Consider the following 16191-nt stretch of genomic DNA (forward strand, 5'->3'; position numbering starts at 1 on the left):
AATGCTTTTCAGGCTGGTGGGAAGTATAGAATGGTATTCCGCAGTGGTTGGTATTAGGGTCACTACTCTTTCTGATATATAGTAAAGACCTGGTGTATATGGGCATCATTTCAAAGCCTGAAGCTGATACAAAACTCAGAAATGCAGTGAGATTAGTAACAGACTTCAGGAGGCCAAAGGCTGATGAAATGGACAGAAAAATGGCAGGTGAAACTTTATCCAGAGAAGTGTGAAGTGATATATTTTGATAGGGAGAATGAGGAATCAGAATAGTTACAGCACAGAAGGAGGCCATTTGGCCCAATGTGTCTGTGCTGGCCCTCTGAAGGAGCCATTTACCTAGTGCCGCTCCCCCACCTTCTCCCCGTAACCCTGCACATTCTTCCAGCACACTCCCAGGCAGCGCAGTCTAGATCCCAACCACTCGCTGCCTGACTTGAGACAACGTTTCTCCTCATGAGTCCATCGCTTCTTTTGCCAATTACCTTAAATCTCTGCCCTCTCATTCTCGATCCTTCAAGCTTGCGAACGGTTCTTCCCTATCTACTCTGTCCAGACCCTTCATGACGTCGAACACCTCAATCAAATTCTCCTCTCAACCTTTTCTTCTCCAAGGAAAATAGCCCCAACCTCTCCAATCGATCCACGTGACTGAAGCTCCTCATACTGGGAACCATTTTCAGGAATATGAACCAAATAGTACAATTTTAAAGGAGGTGAAGAACAGTTCCAAGGCTGCATCCACACAAATTATTGAAGGTAGAAGAACCAGTTGAAAGGCCTGTTAAAAAACATGCGAGATCCTTGGCTTTATTAGTAGAGGAAAGGAGTTCAAAAGCAAGGAAGTTATACTAAACAGTTATAAAACACTGAAACAAAAACTAAAAACACTGGAAAAACTCAGCAGGTCTGACAGCATCTGTGGACAGAAAGCCAGAGCTAACATTTCGAGGCCATATGACTCTTCTTCAGAACTAAAGAGAAAATGTGGTGCAATATATACTGCTTAAGGAGGGTGGGACAGGTGAAGCTGGATAGAAGACCAGCGATAGGTGGAAGCAAAGGAGAGATTACAAAAGATGTCATAAGCTAAAGGTCAAAGGGTTGTTAATAGTGGTGGTACTGGCTAAAGGAGGTGTTAATGGTGACAGTACCAATCCTATTAACACCCCTTTGACCTTTAGTTTATGACATCTTCGCAATCTCTCCTTTGCCCCCACCTATCGCTGGCCTTCTATCCAGCTTCACCTGTCCCACCCTCCTTAAACAGTATATATTTCACCACAATTTCTCTTTAGCTCTGAAGAAGAATCATACAGACTCGAAACATTAGCTCTGTCTTTCTGTCCACAGATGCTGTCAGACCTGTGGAGTTTTTCCAGCATTTTTTGTTTATGTTTCAGATTTCCAGCATCCACAGTATTTTGCCTTTATCTTAATTATAAAACACTGGTTTGGCTTCAGCTAGAGTATTGTGTCAATTCTCGGCAATACCCTTTAAGAAGGATGTCAAAGCCTTGGAGAAAGTACAGAGGAGATTTACTAGAATGGTATCAGAGATGAGGGACTTCTGTTGTGTGGATAAATTCCTGGAGCAGAGGAGATTTGTTTGAAGGGTTCAAAACCATGAACAGATTTGATGGAGTAAGTAACAAATTGAAACTACTCAACAGAGGGCTGGCAACCAGGAGACAAAGGTCCAAGGGCAAAAGGGTGAGAGAGGAGACGAGGAAAAAAAGTTTTATTCAGCAAGTTATGATCTGGAATGCATTGCCTGACAGGGTAATTGAAACCTTCATTAACAACTTTCAAAAGGGAGTTGAATAAATATTGAAGGGGAGGAAACTGCAATGCTTTGGGGAAGAACAGGAGGGATTAGGGACTAATTGGATAGCTCTTTTAAAGAGCCAGCACAGGGGCAATGGGCCAAATGGCCACCTTCTGCTCAGTAAGATACTATGGCCTTAAGGTAGACAAGGGGAATGTGTCTTCTGCAACCTGTGTGATCACCTTCCAGTGTAGGGGAGCTTCTCCACTAAACTGGCCCAACTACTCTGTGTTCTTTCTATCCTAAGGCGAATGATTGGTAAGGAGGGGTCAAAGATGGGGGTCACAGTATGCACAGTCCACCATGATTGGCTTGATGGACTTCTACCATTCATCACTTTTGAACCTAAAGTTGAGTTCACCCAAAGCTCTTCTGTGCCTATCCTAGTCCACACCAAGTCCTAAATAAAAACAGAAAGTGCTGGAAAAACTCAGCAGGTCTGGCAGCATCAGTGGGGAGAGAAACAGAGTTAACGTTTCGAGGCCAATATGACTCTTCTTCGGAACTGGGGTTCTACTGCTACACCAAATCCTATTCACCCACCACCCCTGTGCTCACTGACCTACACTGGCCACCAGTCAGGTAATGCCTCGATTTTGAATTTTCATCCTTGTTTTCCAATCCCCGTGTCCTCATCTCATCCTAACTCTGTAACCTCCTCCAGCCCTACAACCCTCCTGAGATATACGCGCTCTTCCAAATCTGGCCTGTTGAGCATACCTGAATTTAATTGCTTCACCACTGGCAGCTTGGCAGCTGTATACGCTGCTGCCTAGGCTCCAATCTATAGAATTCCCTCCCGCAACCTCTTCACCTCTGCAGGGAGAGATTGTTCCCACTCATCAAAGGATCAAGAAAGAGAGGGCACAGGTTTCAAGTGAGCTGCAGGAGAGACCAAAGTGACATGAGGAAAAACTTGTTCCCCCGCAGCAAGTAGTTAGGGTCTGGAATGCACTGCTCGAGAGTGCGGGCGGGGGGCAGGTTCAATCGAGGCAGTCAAGAGGGAATTAAACTGTTATTTGAGAAGGAACGATGTGCAGGGTTATGGGGAGAAGGTGGACAAATGGCATTGGGTAAATTGCTTATCTGGAGAGCTAGTACAGATGTGATGGGCCGAATAGCCTCCTTCTGTGCTGTAACAATTCTGGGATTCTACCTCCTCTAAGAAATTCCAGAGAGCCTACTTCGTTGAGCAAGCTCTTGGTCACCTTGTCCGAATATCTCCTTATATGGTTCAGTCTCAAATAATGTTTGGCAAATGGTCACGTGAAGCGCTTTAAGTTTTACTACATTAAAGCTGCTATATAAATCCAAATTGTTGTTAGTTATATGAAATAGCAGAAGGGCCATGGGCCAAATTGTGTGCTGCAACTTCTATGAATCTATGAGCTTCCTGTTCCTATGACAACTGCCACATCTATTGGATTAATTCCTCCCTAATGTGCATTAGTAACCAGTTAAAAAAAAAGATACAGTATCAGTGCTTTATACATCAAAGAGTTTTGAAGTGGAGGACTTTAAGACCATGAGGAAGTCAATACCCATGGTGAGTTTCATCTCCATGGGATTCTCAATTCATCACGTAGACTCAAATAATAAGTTTTTCTGATACATGTACCCCACTGCTCGCAATCAACTTCTTCAGAGGAGATTCACTAATAATGAAGAAGGAAAAAAAACTATTTCAGAAAAAAATATTTCTCACTGATAAAATTTAATTTTCTTCTGCTATTTCGAGAAACTGGCTTTGAAGATGTGCTGGGTGTCAGTGAGTGCATCCAGCACCATGGAATAGATTTGCCCTCTCTTCAAAATGGTTGATTTTTATCGAGCTCTGCTGTTTGTTTGTTCCCATTTTCAAGCTGCTAATTGATGTTTTTTTCTCTCTCTTCCAATGTCAATAAGGAAATGGAAGAAAATGTCAGGTGTGAGGCAGCAGGAGAATTAAGAGAGACGCTCTCCCTCTCAACAGAGCACGAAGTAGGCAGCGCGACTGCGCAGTCGTGGGGCATTACTAACTTGTGTTTCTGTTCTCCTTAGAGGTGAACCTGAATGCACGTAACGATAAAGAAAAGGAACAGAAGCAGGGCCAAGCGCACCTCTCCCACCCACCCCGCCCCCGAGCTGCCTCCCTCATTCGACAAGATTATTATTTATTGTCTACCTCAATCCCACTGTCGCACCACTCCCCGTATGCCTCGATTCCCTTAGTATCCAAGAATCTATCAATCTCAGCCTTGAATATACTCAAGAACTGAGCATCCACAGCTCTCTGAAGTAGAGAATTTCAAAGATTCACAGTCCTCTTCACCTCAGTCTCAAATGGTCGACCCCTTATTCTGAGGCTATGACCCTTAGTTCTAGACTTCCCAGCCAGGGGGAAGCCAGGCACTCAATATCTACCCCCTCAAACCCTCTTAAGAATTTTATATCTTTCAATGCATTCCCCTCTCATTCTTCTAAATTCCAGAGAATGTAGGCCCATTCTATTCAATTTCTTCTTATAGGACAACTTTCTCATCCTGGTTATCAATCAATCTAATTACATTTACCCACCCTGGTCTCAGATCTCTTCAATTCTTTTCCTTTGTTCAACTAGCCAATTTAACCTTTGAACATTGACAGAGTTGCTGCCTCAATCGCTAACCCTGGCAGGGATCTCCACAACTATCAGTGCAAAGAGATTTCTTCTCTGCTCTGTTATATAATCCCTTAAATTTAACCTAGAGTTTGTGGCCCCTGGTTCTTGACCCCTCAATGACTGTAAACAGTTTGCTGTCATCTACCCTGTCCCATCCTTTCATAACTTTAACCACTGAAGGACACAAGGGGAAGGAACAGGAGAAGGCCATAAGCCCCCCTCAAGCCAGTTCCAACCTTCAATAAAATCAGGTCTGATTTTGCTTCCCTTACAACTCACATTTGATGGAACACTATCTCAGTTGGCAGCACTTTCACTTCAAGAAGAGTCAGAAGGTCTCGGGCCCCACTAGAGACCGCAGCATATCAACTGGGCCTGTGCTTCAGTGCAGAATTGGGTTCATTGCATGTTGGACTGAGACTTTAGGTTAAGCTGGTAGGTCAAGGTGACGAGAGGTAGGAAGGCATTCATGAAGAATATTAACACGGACATCCACTCCCTCCACCACCGACACACAGTAGCAGCAGTGTGTACCATCTACAAGATGTACTACAGGAATTCGCCAAGGCTCCTTAGACAGCACCTTCCAAACCCACGACCGGTACCATCTAGAGGGACAAGGGCAGCAATTAGATGGGAACACCACCACCTGGAAGTTCCCCTCCAAGTCACTCAACATCCCAAATTGGAAATATATCGCCGTTCCTTCACTGTCGCTGGGTCAAAATCCTGGAACTCCCTCCCTAACAGCACTGTGGGTGTACCTACACCACATGGACTGCAGCGCTTCAAGAAGGCAACTCACCACCACCTTCTCAAGGGCAAATAGGGATGAACAATAAATGCTGGCCCAGCCAGCGAAGCCCACATCCCCTGACTGAATAACAAAAGACCAGCATTGACAAGTTGGCCCGAATGGCCTGTTTCTGTGCTGTAAATACTCTGCACTAGACAACAAAGAAAATCGGAAACACTTTTTGTGATGTTTTTAAACACACTGTTTCCAACTTTTCCTCACTGCTCATGTGATCAGCATCTACCCTGGTGTGTGTAGGTGCGTACTTGTGAGTTTGTGGGTATGCACCTTTTTGCGCGTATACGTGTGCAAGAGCACCTGTGTGCGCACGTCTGTTTGTGTGCATGTGCACCTGTGCGTGCTTATACCTTCGTATGTGCACTTGTGTGCGTGTGCGCACCTGGGTTGTATGTGCGTGCCACCACGTGTGAATTTACTGCCTATCCAAAGTAACAGTGCAGCACAATTCTTTCTAATGCACACAAAAAATGAATGACTTTAGTGGCGAAATGTTAGGTACCTTACTGACCACACATTCCGAGCCTGTCAAAGAAGCCAAGGTGCCTTCCTCCCATCAAAACGAGACAATAAAGGCAAACGCTGAAGTTATTTTCTCTGTTCGAGAGATTTTAATGAAATAGCCTCAGTCTGAGCACACATTGTTCACTTTTGGTTTAAAAAAAAATGGACCGTGACTGCCTTATTCCTGCTGATGTTCTGCTTTTCTGGATTTTATGCTTGTATTACATTTCCCTGGGAGTGAATGAAAGCAAATTTAGTTACTGCCAAAAAGACGAGCACTTAGAATTAACATGAACAAAGAGTGGCTCGACAGCACAGACCCCGGGCACTGGCCTGCAGGCATTTGATTCTCTGTGCTTTGATTTCATTTGCACGTATTTTGTTAAATAAACCATTTCATTAAACTAAAACCCTCAAATCTCTCACTAACATCCCCGTTCAAAGGTCACTCTCTCAGCGTCCTTCTACATTGGATTTCTGCTAAATCTTGAGAACTCGCTGGTTCGGCCCCAGCTGGAGTACTGCATCGAATCCTGGGCACCACAGTTTAGGAACCTTCAAGGTGGTGCAGGGGAGCGCACCAAGAATGGGGCCTGGGCCCGGGGTGTTTCCATTAACTCAAGGCATGAGAGAAGCTGGTGTTGCTGCTCTTAGCAGAGAAGGTTAAGGGAAGATTTAACAGAAGCATTCAAAATCACAAGGGTTTTTTTTTCAACAGAGTAAATAAGGAGAAATTTCTCCCACTAATAGGAAGGTCGGAAACAATAGTTGGCAAAGAGGCTAGAGGGTGAATGAGGAGAATCTTTTTCTGCTAAATTCAGCAAGTTGTTCTCATCTGGAATGCATTGCTGATGGGGGCAGAAGGTAACTTTCAAAAAGGGGAATTGGATCTCTCATTGAACAGGAAACATTTGCTGGAGGGGGTGGTGGTGCTGGGGGTCGGGGGGGGGTGGGGGGGGGATGTGCAGCGGAAGATTCCGGCTTCTGGTCACGGTCCAACTGAAGCGTGTACAAACGAGCGGAAATTTGCTCCAATAAAACCTGGGATAACTGAATCTGTTGCCTTCGGTTCCCAGCCATGTAACACGATTCCCCAGCCATCAACTCTTAACATTCTCCGTGGCGACCGTCTGAGGCTTAACCATATTGTTCACGAGCACTACCGTTCCTGTTTGACCCATTTCCAACCCCATATTTTACCCCATCACCAAGAACCCCCTGCTTCCAGCTCCGTAACATCACCTCCAAGGCCTCATCCCTCTTTATTTCACAGCTCCTTGAGCTGTACAGCCATCCAAGATCTCCGCACTCCAAGAGTTCTAGACACTTGGTCATCTCCACTTCCCCACCATCAGCTGATGAGGTCCTAAGCTCTGGAGTTCCTCCCTAAACCTCAGCTCCTTTAAGTTGCTCCTTAAAACCTCCCTCTTTGACCAAGCCCTTGGCCACGAGCCCTAATAGCACTTAAAATTTTGCCCGATTGCACTCCCATGACATTTTACCATGTTAAATGTACTATACAAATACAAACTGTGAAAAGGGGCTTTGATTCAGATCTGCGTGTGGAAGCATTAAAAGTAGGTGGGGAGCGGGGATGTTGGTCAGTAAATGTCGACCTCCCCAAAACTCAATATATATCTGGCAGGACTTGAGGGGAGGAAAGAACATGAGATGGAATAAAGCAGTATTTCTTCAAATGTTGAAACAATGGCCTCTTCCCATTCCACATGTACAGCTCTAGTACTTGCTGGACCAATCTGAGACCATCGCCAAGAGTGGCTTGGCAGCACCACCACAGACCGAGCTGGCCGGGCAAGTCCTAAATCACATAGCTGTTAGACTGGGTCTGCGGCAGGTGGTGAGGGAACCAACAAGAAGGAAAAACACTTGACCTCATCCTCACCAACCTGCCTGCCGCAGATGCATCTGTCCATGACAGTATCGGTAAGAGTGACCACTGCACAGTCATTGTGGAGACGGAGTCCTGCATTCACATTGAGGGTACCCTCCATCATGTTCTGTGGCACCACCACCATGCTAAATGGGATAGATTTTGAACAGATCTAGCAACTCAAGACTGGGCATCCATGAGGCGCTGTGGGCCATCAGCAGCAGCAGTATTGTACTCGAAGACAATCTGTAGCCTTACGGCCTGGCACATCCCCCACTCTACCACTGCCAAGCCGGGGGTTCAACCCTGGTTCAATGAAGAGTGCAGGAGGGCATGCCAGGAGCAGCACCAGGCATACCTAAAAATGAGGTGTCAACCTAGTGAAGCTATAACACAGGACTACTTGCATACCAAACAGCATAAGCAGCAGGTGATAGATGGAGCTAAGCAATTCCACAACCAACGGATCAGATCTAAGCTCTGCAGTCCTGTTGTGAATGGTGATGGACAATTAAATAACTCACTGTAGGAGGAGGCCCCACAAATATCCCCATCCTCAATGATGGAGGAGCCCAACACATCACTGCAAAAGATAAGGCTGAAGTATTCACTACAATCCTCAGCCAGAAGTGCCGAGTGGATGATCCATCTCGGCCTCCTCTGAAAGTCAATGCCAGTCTTCAGTCAATTCAATTCACTCTACGTGATATCAAGAAATGGCTGAAGACACTGGATACTGCAAAGGCTACAGGCCCTGACAATATCCTGGCAATAGTACTGAAGATTTGTGCTCCAGAACTTGCCGCGCCCCTAGCCAAACTGTTCCAGTACAGCTACAACACTGGCATCTACCCAGCTAAGTGGAAAATTGCTCAGGTTACGTCCTGTGCACAAAAAGGAGGACAAATCCAACACGCCCAATTACTGCTTCATTGCTGCAGTCCAATTAAAGTAATGGAAGGGGTCATCAACAGTGCTATCAAGTGGCATTTGCTTTGCAATAACCTGTTCACTGACGCTCAGTTTCGGTTCCTCCAGGGCCACTCAGCTCCTGACCTCATTACAGCCTTGGTTCAAACATGGACAAAAGAGCTGAACTCCCGAGGTGAGGTAAGTGTGACTGCTCTTGACATCAAGACAGCATTTGACCGAGTGTGGCATCAAGGAACCCTAGCAAAACTGAAGTAAATGGGAATCGGGGGAAAACTCTCCTCTGGTTGGAGTCATATCTAGCACAAAGGAAGATGGTTGTGGTTGTTGGAGGTCAATCATCTCAGTTCCAGGACATCACTGCAAGAGTTCCTCAAGGTAATGTCCTCGGTCCACCCATCTTCAGCTGCTTCATCAATTACCTTCCTTCCATCATGAGGTCATAAGTGGGGATGTTCGCTGATGATTGCACAATGTTTAGCACCATTTGCAACTCCTCAGAAACTGAAGCAGTCCATGTCCAAAAGCAGCAAGACCTGGACAACATCTAGGCTTGGGCTGACAAATGGCAAGTACATTCATGCTACCCAAGTGTCAGGCAATGACCATCTCCAACAAGACAGGATCTAACCAACATCCCTTGATGTTCAATGGCATTACCATCGCTGAATCCCCCACGTCCCCCACTATTAACATCCTGGACATACCATTGACCAGAAGCTGAACTGGACTAGCCATGTAAACATTGTGCAGAATGGGTCAAAAGCTAGGAATCCTGCGGGGAGTAACTCACTTCCTGACTCCCCAAATCCTGTGTACCATCCACAAGGCACAAGTCAGGGGTGTGATGAAATACTCTCCACTTGCCTGTATGAGTGCAGCTCCAACAACACTCAAGAAGCTTGACACCATCCAGGAAAAGTAGCCTGCTTGACTGGCACCCCATCCACAATCATTCACTCTCTCCACCACCGACACACAGTGTCAACAGTGTGTACCATCTACAAGATGCACAGCAGGAACTCACCAAAGCTCCATAGAGAGCACCTTCCAAACCCATGACCACTACCATCTAGAAGGACAAGGGCAGCAGATAGATAGGAACACCACGACCTGGAAGTATCCCTCCATGTCACTCACCATCCTGACTTGGAAACATATCACCATTCCTTCACTGTTGCTGAGTCAATATCCTGGAACTCCCTCCCTAACAGCATTGTGGGTGTACCTACACCACATGGACTGCAGTGGTTCAAGAAGGCGGCTCATCACCACCTTCACAAGGGCAACTAGGAATGGGCAATAAATGCTGGCCTAGCCCACGATGCCCACATCCCATGAATGAATAACAAAAAAAAAATGAACAGCACTGTCCAAGAAGCACATTAAACTGCACTGGCTCAAATGTAAACTTACGGTAGCGTTGGTTCCAATAAGTTAGCCCAGTTACTGCAATGAGTTGGCACCAGATTTGGCTGGAGCAAGAAAGGTGACCGATTTCACACCCCCAGTCCACCCTGAGGTAAGGTTAAGACAGTGTCTCACCATGATGTGCCCCCAGCTAATTCGAGGATTAATGCAATTAGCTGCCAGCAGTGGGAGGAAGGTTTGAGGTGACTGGCAGCCCTGGCACTCAACCAATCAGGCCATCTGGTTGGGATGTGGATCTCTTACTGTCTTGAACTCCGGGGTGGCCAGGACATTGTCACTGTAGAGGTGAGCGGACAGAAAACCCAAAGCTTCTCTCCAAAAACGAGGAGGAAGAGTCAGCCGTCAGCCAGTTAACAATGACGTATCCCTTGCTGCAACCATGCCAGGTGATGAGAAGACTGGGAGAATGTTTCTGCTATAATTAGGGAGCAGCTGTTCCCTGGGACTTGCACCAGATCCATGTGCAGGAACTAATCATAAGAAAGAAAGCATAAATGCCTGACTTCTTTTCTCTGCTACCAACTGTCCCCTTTAACCCCTCCCGAACAATAAAAAGCATGAGGAGCCCTTTGTCATTGAGATACAGACCATCCAATCAGTTGCTTCTGCTCATCTCCACGAGCCCAAACTTCCCTCAGATTCCCCACACTCAGGACCTGAACACACACTCATTTCTCTCCTCTCACCCATCTCTCCAAGCCAGTCCTGTGAATGGGACCCACCTCATCATAGCCCCCATTCCCACTCATTGGATGCCTACTCAGGGTCCCCCGTTACCTCCCATTGTGGACTGTTCGCCAATCACGTAACCATTCCTTTCAAAACTGTCATCATACACTCAAAAAACACCCTCACCCTTGACCCCTTTGTCCTGGCAAACTACTGCTCCATCTCCAAGCTCTTTCCTCTTCAATGCCCTTGAACAGCTTGCTGCCTCCCAAGCCCTTGCAACTCCATGTTTATAGCACTCCAGTTAGTACTTAATTCCTTGCCACAGCACCAAATTGGCCCTAAATAGTCACAAATGACATCCTCTGTTACTATGGTGGACCAATCCCTTTCGTCCTCTTCACATGGTCGACCACACCATCTGCACACGCGGCTTTCCTCATTGCCCTGTTCCACATCGTGGAGGGTAGTCAGGTGTGTGTGTATGTGTGTGTGTGTGTGTGTGTGTGTGTGTGTGTGTGTGTGTGTGTGTGTGTGTGTGTGTGTGTGTGTGTGTGTGTGTGTGTGTGTGTCGGGGGGGGGGGGGGATGCAAGCATAGGTCCATGGGGAACTCAAGAGGCAATGGAATATGGGCAGGGAGAAAAGACATTGCTGGAGATGCCATTTTTATGGTTGATTAGGTAAGAACAGGACCAAGCGAGGCTAGACCTATTGAATTGGAGAATTCTGTGCTGTGCTTTCCAAGGCAAGTATAGGTGCAGGGGAAGGGGGTTGATGACAGGGATACACCAGCACTACCTCACCATCCTCTGTGGGAAACCTAAGGGAGACGGCACCATTGTATGGTTCAAAAATGTTTCCCCATTTGGCACCTGGGCTAAAAGGTCAACTTCTCACCAATATCTCATCGGTTATAATTTCAGCTCGCAGGAGCTGAACACATCGAGAAGCCAAACACAGCTTCAGTTTCATGTGAATATTATCAAATTCAACTTTCAACATCTAAAGACACATTTCCATTAAATAGCACCTTAATACACCTCTAAATGTCCCAGAACGTGTTGCACCCAATTAGTTTCGGGTGCAGTGACTGTTGTCATGTAGGTAACACACACACACACAGCAATCAGAAGAGTGACGGGTCAATTTACCTTTCCATAATATTGGCTGATAGAGAGATATTGGCCTGGACACCAGCGGAACTCCTCGCTCTTCAAATTGTGCTGTAGGATTTTTAAAGTCTGGTTGGAGCAGTGGAACAGGCAAGTGAGTAATAACTTGGCCAAAAGACAGTACTTCAGTTAACTACATTGAATTTACAGCACAGAAACAAGCCATTCGGCCCACCGAGTCGGTGCTGCCGGCTCTGCTCCACACAAGCCTCCTCCTGGCCAATTTTCATACCCTTCCATTCCTTTCTCCCTCATGTGCTCATCTAGTGTCTACCTTCAAGGCATCTATGTTATTTGCTTCAATTCTCAGCAGTGCACTGAAGTGTCAGCCTGGATTATGTGCTGAGGCCGTAGAGTGATGTTTGAACCCATGGCCTTCTGCCCAGTTGGCATTTAACACCCATCCCCAACATACTAATCCTACAAAATATGAGATTTGTACATTCAATATGAAAGGTTACATGTTTGGAATTCAGGAGCATTGACTGCTTAACCCATCACACAAGTGCTGTCAGAATGACTCTTTAATATGGGCTTCACGCTGCACTTGGGAGAGAATCAGAAGTTACTAAAGCCAGCAGCAACTAAGGCACAGCAACACGTAAAGTGGAAACAAGCTATTCCCATCGTGGCTACTCCAAGGAGGCATGGCACAGCAGAGTAAAAATCCTTCCTTCAACAAAGCAGGAGGTAAAACGGCATCAATTACCTGAAAAACCAAAGCCTTTGCACCTCAGAAGCGCAGTGTCAAGTGGAGAGGTGTTTCAGCACTTGGAAGGTTAACAACATTCGTGAGGACTAACTCAAATGTCAAGCCTGCCGGATGTGGTGGTAATTGGGAGGAGTTGTAGCAGTGTGCACAGGGTTAAGTGCAATCAGTAACCAAACTGACAAATACCAAACTTGTCACACTTGCTTGTTTCACAAGTCAGCTTTATTCACCAATTCAGCTGTAAGGATGCACTTAATTATCACTGGTTAAACGAGGATCCTAATGTTAAAGCCTTGTTTCTTTGGTGGTGAGGAGGGGTATGTGTGAGGATAAGAATTCGCCCTCTCTGCCCCCAAGTTGTTTTCTCCTCTTTGTCTCTCCCCCACTTTCACCCCAGCCATAGGGGGCAGATCTTCATAGAGCTGGCCCAGGCACAAAGGGCTGAATGGCCTTGTTTGGTGCTGCAAGATTCTATCTGGGCCGTCTACCAATGTTGCTCTGCATTTCATCCAGAGTCTTAAAGGACCTCAAGGTGTCCCAAAGTGCCTTCCAGCCAATAAAGTACCGTATGAAGTGTAGTGAACATTGTTGACATGGAAAACACATAAAAACTTGAGCACAGCCAGTGCAGCAATGAGATAATGACCAGACATTCTGTCTCACTTTCATCATCGACGTTGGCTGAAAGGTTGAGTGTTGGCCAGGACACTGGGGAGATCTCCACTAGATTTCTTCAAAATGGCGCTACGGGATCATTTGTGACCACCCGAGAGAGCAGACGGTGTTCAGAGCGCGTGGGAGTCCACCCTTGGATGACTCTCTCCTGGCCTCTGCTGGCTGCTTGACTACAGCACTGAGATTGATAACAACAGTGAACAGCTCGGGCTTGAAGCCACATTCAACCCACTCTGTGGCACTGCACACAAGAGGCTCCAAACACAGCCTATATATCAAAGCTGCTTAAATGGAACTCTTGCACCTTTCCCATCCTCATATCTCAGTAGAAATGCACTGCTCAGTACAAAGTGAGCCACATGGAATAGGAAGGTCCCAAGTTCGATGCTGAGTTACCTGATATGCAGACTGGGTGATGGCAAAACGGATTCAACTGTCAGCTTGGCTCAGTGGGGTTGCATTCTCATGTGAGTCAGAGGAAACATAGAAACTTTGCAATGCAGCAGACCACCATTCGGCCCATCGTGTCCATGTTAGCTGAAGCCAGACTAATCCCACCTTCCAGCTCTTGGTCCGTAACCCTGTCGGTTACTTCAAGTGCAAAGGTTCCAGATTCACAGCCCACTCAAGGATTTGACTGGCTGATGCCCCCTGAGCCATCATGAGGGAGTGCTGCCCTGTTGGAGGTGTTGTGTTTCAAATGAGGCGTGAAAGCAAGGCCTCCTCTGCCCCTTCAGGTGGGCGTAAAAGATCCCACTGCATTCTTTCAAAGAGTAGCAGAGGAAGTTCTTCCAGGTGCCCTGGCCAATATTTATCTCTCAACCAAGTTTCCAAAAGCAGAAAATCTGAAAGAAAGCAAGAAGGAAAAGAACAATTTGCGCTTATATAGCGCATTTCATGATCACTGGACGACTCAAAGTGCTTTGTTTTATTCACTCGTGGGATGTGGGCATCACTGGTGAGGCCAGCATTTATTGCCCATCGCCAATTGCCCTTAAGGTTGTGGTGAGGTGCCTTCTTGAACCGCTTTACAGCCAATGAGATACTTTTGAAGTGTAGTCACTGTTGTAGGAAACGCAGGAGCCAATTTGCACACAGCAAACTCCCATAAACAGCACTGTGATAATGACCAGATAATCTGATTTTTTTCTTGAGTGATGTTGATTGAGGGATAAATATTGGCCAGTACTCCCCTGCTTTTCTTCAACAAAATGCCATGGGATCTTTTACATCCATCTAAGCAGGCAGATGACATTTCATCCAAAAGATGGCACCTTTGACAGTGCAGCACACCCTCAGCACTGCACTGGAGTGCCAACCTTTCTTGTCATCATCACATTTTGCCAGCCAAGGAGGAAAGATGTGCAATTATCTTCCCTTTGGGACCTCTCAAGCACTTTACAAACACTGGCTACTATTTGAAGTGGAGTCAATGTAATGGGGAAAGATGGAAGCCAATTTGCACACAGCAAGATCCCACAAGGAGTCAATGATATGAATAGCCAGTTAACTTGCTTTTGGTGATGTTGATTGAAAGATGCGCGTTGGCCAGGATACAACAATCTACAACCTTCTGACTCAACAAGAATGCCTCCCACTGAGCCACAGCTGACACACTCCAGCTCTCTGCCTGATCCACATAAACAACGCACAAGGAGCTCCACACATTTTTTTTTAATGTTAAATGATGGCAGTACTTAGATATCTTGACAGATGGATTTGCTTTGTGACTAAACCTTTGAGACATACCCCACTTCGAAGAGGGTAGTGCTCCCCGTTAACTTGTGCAGCTTCCTAGGCCCAATGCAATCTGAAGTGCTGCCTTGAAAGGTTGACCAGACAGACTGAAGGCAACATGACCTCGCTCAGTCTAGCTGCAGCAAGCACAGTGAAAGTCCGAGCAACGGCACAAATGTTTTAGGCCACAATTGTGGAATGCTGCGCCTTAAACCCCCTTAAACCCCTTACATTTTGCTGTTCTTTCAAAAGGAATTCAGGGAGGACCAAACTCATGACTCTTGGTTCTGGGATGGGGCTGGGTGAGCTGTGGGGGCACGGACACTGGGAATACAGCTTGAAGCTGGGTACAAACAGAAAAGCTCGATGACTGTCAGGCTACTTTCGAGAAAAACTTCAGCCGCTAATTGGTTGCTGCTTACTCCATTGTGATAGGTTGGGTTGGAGGGACAAACGTCTCTATTCTGCAATCCAATTTAATGAAACGCAGTGACACCGCGGCATTTAAAGCACAAAAATAGTAGACTTTTCCCAATATGGGTAAGCAGTTAGGTATACAATCATAGTGCACACAGGACCGCAGCAACAACAACAATATAAGAAATAGGAGCTGGGGTAGGCCACATGACCCCTCCAGCCTGCTTTGCCATTCAATAGGATTACGGCTTATCTTCTACCTCAACGCCACTGTCCCACCCTCTCCCCATATCTCTTGATTTCCTTAATGTTCAAAAATCTATTGATATAATCAAAGATAATCCAAGAGCAATTAAAGAGCTTCCACTGCCCTTTGGGACATTGAATTCCAAAGATTCACAACCATCCGAATGAAGGAATGTCTCCTCATTTCACTCCTAAATGAATGACCCATTATCTTTAGGGTACGTCCCTGAGTTCCAGATTCTCCAAAGGAGAAACAACCTCTCAGCATCTACCCTGTCCAAGGATTTTAAAAGTTTCAATAAGATAACCTTGCATTCTTCCAAACTCTAGAGAACATAGGCCTGTTCTATTTTCTCCTCGTTGGAAAACCCCACCATCCCAGAAATAAATCTGATGAACCTTTGTTACCTTATGTAAGGAGACCTAAACTGTACACAGTGGTCTTATCAAAACCCTTGACCACAAAGCTTCATCAGCAACCTATCCACAAACATTCATTCCCTCCACCACCGACACACAGTAG

At 46.1% G+C, this 16191-nt stretch overlaps 1 protein-coding gene across 2 annotated transcripts in view; it reads right to left on the bottom strand.

The window, feature by feature from the left end:
* dph1 (diphthamide biosynthesis 1) overlaps positions 1-16191 on the bottom strand; it is a 618203-nt gene that overhangs the window by 533865 nt on the left and 68147 nt on the right. The gene's annotated exons all lie outside the window — the stretch shown is intronic.

The sequence above is a fragment of the Carcharodon carcharias genome, chromosome 10 (genome assembly GCF_017639515.1).
Source record: "Carcharodon carcharias isolate sCarCar2 chromosome 10, sCarCar2.pri, whole genome shotgun sequence".
NCBI lineage: Eukaryota > Metazoa > Chordata > Chondrichthyes > Lamniformes > Lamnidae > Carcharodon > Carcharodon carcharias.